Genomic DNA, 3,150 nt, shown 5'->3' with positions numbered 1-3,150 from the left:
TTCGTTATCCGTGGCCTTCCTTGTCCTTCCTTAGTTATCCGTGGCCTTCCTTATCCTTTATTAGTTATCTGTGGCCTTCCTTGTCTTTCCTTAGTTATCCGTGGCCTTCCCTATCCTTTATTAGTTATCCATGGCCTTCCTTCATTATCCGTGGCCTTCCTTATCCTTCCTTCGTTATCCGTGGCCTTCCTTGTCCTTCCTTAGTTATCCGTGGCCTTCCTTATCCTTTATTAGTTATCTGTGGCCTTTCTTGTCTTTCCTTAGTTATCTGTGGCCTTCCTTATCCTTTATTAGTTATCTGTGGCCTTCCTTAGTTATCTGTGGCCTTCCTTGTCTTTCCTTAGTTATCCGTGGCCTTCCTTGTTCTTCCTTAGTTATCTGTAACCTTCCTTATCCTTCCTTAGTTATCCGTGGTCTTCCTTATCCTTTATTAGTTATCTGTGGTCTTCCTTAGTTATCTGTGGCCTTCCTTGTCTTTCCTTAGTTATCTGTGGCCTTCCTTATCCTTTATTAGTTATCCATGGCCTTCCTTCATTATCCGTGGCCTTCCTTATCCTTCCTTCGTTATCCGTGGCCTTCCTTGTCCTTCCTTAGTTATCCGTGGCCTTCCTTATCCTTTATTAGTTATCTGTGGCCTTTCTTGTCTTTCCTTAGTTATCTGTGGCCTTCCTTATCCTTTATTAGTTATCCGTGGCCTTCCTTGTTCTTCCTTAGTTATCCGTGGCCTTCCTTATCCTTTATTAGTTATCTGTGGCCTTCCTTGTCTTTCCTTAGTTATCCGTGGCCTTCCTTATCCTTTATTAGTTATCCGTGGCCTTCCTTATCCTTCCTTCGTTATCCGTGGCCTTCCTTGTCCTTCCTTAGTTATCCGTGGCCTTCCTTATCCTTTATTAGTTATCTGTGGCCTTCCTTAGTTATCTGTGGCCTTCCTTGTCTTTCCTTAGTTATCTGTGGCCTTCCTTATCCTTTATTAGTTATCCGTGGCCTTCCTTGTTCTTCCTTAGTTATCCGTGGCCTTCCTTATCCTTCCTTAGTTATCTGTGGCCTTCCTTGGTGTTGTTTGGCTTGTGTCTCCATCGTTTCATCCTCTGCATTCGTCTTTATGTGGCCTTCTCCCTGTGTGTGTCTGTCTCCATATGGCTTCATAGTAGACACCAGTCATTGGATTTACGGCCGTCCCTAACCCAGTGTGACCTCATCTTAACTAAATCTACAAAGACCTGATTTCCAGACAACATCACATTCTGTGGTTCTGAGCAGACGTGAACTTTGGTGGGCTGCACTTAGCCCTGTGTGGGAGGCCAGGGTGCATATCTTAACCCTTCTCACTATAACACTAACAAGACCCCCAGTTTGCAGGTGTCAGACATTCACAGACCTGGAGCCTGTGGAGGAAGGAGGACTGGAAGTCTGGGTTACCTTGAGGAAGGACCCTGTGGAGCCACCGACCTGTTTAAGGGACTTTTAACGGCTTTCCAGAGTAATGGTGACCTGGAAAGGAGAATAATTAGACTTCTGTGACTGCTGAATGTTAGGTCTGGGCTGGCTGTGATGCCAGGGGACCCAGAACACCACTGTGGCCTCTGCTCCTGTCCCTGGTCATGTTCTTTGCACTGGAGCTTATGCCATCTGATTTGGAGGACAGTGGCTCCTGCTTTCTTCACTTAATGCCTGCCTGATATGTTATTTTCCACCTTTGTCCTCTGGGCCTGCAGATATCCTCATATTTGAAGTGTTTCTTGCACGTGGCACAAGTTTTTCTAATCTATTTTATCTGTCCTTTTAATTGATGTCTTTGTACTGTTTACACTGAATGCACGTATTGATATGTTAGGACTTAATCTACTTTTCTGTTTTTGTTCTGTGCATACTGTTTCTTTTAATTAATTAATGGACAAAAAATAATGGTAAATATTCATGGGGTACTCTGTACACGTGTGCATATACGGCTGTGTTCTGTCTGTGTGGGCAGCTCTGGGAGTGACCTTACACGTGTGCATATACGGCTGTGTTCTGAGTGTGTGTGTGTGTGTGTGGGCAGCTCTGGGAGTGACCTTACACATGTGCATATATGGCTGTGTTCTGAGTGTGTGGGGGGGGCAGCTCTGGGAGTGACCTTATACGTGTGCTTATACGGCTGTGTTCTGAGTGTGTGTGTGTGTGGGCAGCTCTGGGAGTGACCTTACATGTGTGCATATATGGCTGTGTTCTGAGTGTCTCTGTGTGGGCAGCTCTGGGAGTGACCTTACACATGTGCATATACGGCTGTGTTCTCAGTGTCTGTGTGTGGGCAGCTCTGGGAGTGACCTTACACGTGTGCATATATGGCTGTGTTCTGAGTGTCTCTGTGTGGGCAGCTCTGGGAGTGACCTTACATGTGTGCATATATGGCTGTGTTCTGAGTGTCTCTGTGTGGGCAGCTCTGGGAGTGACCTTACATGTGTGCATATATGGCTGTGTTCTGAGTGTCTCTGTGTGGGCAGCTCTGGGAGTGACCTTACACGTGTGCATATATGGCTGTGTTCTGAGTGTCTCTGTGTGGGCAGCTCTGGGAGTGACCTTACACGTGTGCATATATGGCTGTTTTCTGAGTGTCTCTGTGTGGGCAGCTCTGGGAGTGACCTTACACGTGTGCATATTCGTATATGCACCTTGGTAGGATTTGGGGTGCATCCTTGCAGCCTGGCAGAGGTGGAGTCCAGCCTCCCCACCTGGCCTGTGCTAGCGTGGGTGGAGGTGCAGTGTAGCCCCTGGTGACTGGCTGGATGGAGCAGTTCCTATCTAGACATTTCTTGTCCTGTTATACTGCGCCTTCCCTGGGTCTCTGGCCGGAGACGCAGGCTTTTGCGGGGACTTTTTTCGTAGGGGGCAGCACGGTCTTTCATCCCTTGTCTTTCTATGTTGCCAGCTTCTTCATCTGTCAGGGATTTATGAGGAAAGAGCGAGCCCGGGGCTCCCCGGAATGCCATTCCCCAGGTTCCGAGCCCAGCGGGCCGCCTTTTCCCCGCCTCTTCGAGTGTCTGTCTTGTGCGTGTTTTGTGTGCCAGGTCCAGGGTTCACACTTGCACTTAGCCAGAGCCTCCACACTGTGGGCAGAAGACCTGGGCATTCACCTTTTTGTTGGTTTGTTTGTTGAGACACAGGCTGTCA

The sequence above is a fragment of the Callithrix jacchus genome, chromosome 2, assembly GCF_049354715.1.
Source record: "Callithrix jacchus isolate 240 chromosome 2, calJac240_pri, whole genome shotgun sequence".
Classification (NCBI taxonomy): Eukaryota; Metazoa; Chordata; class Mammalia; order Primates; family Cebidae; genus Callithrix; species Callithrix jacchus.
This window is presented reverse-complemented; position numbering follows the sequence as displayed.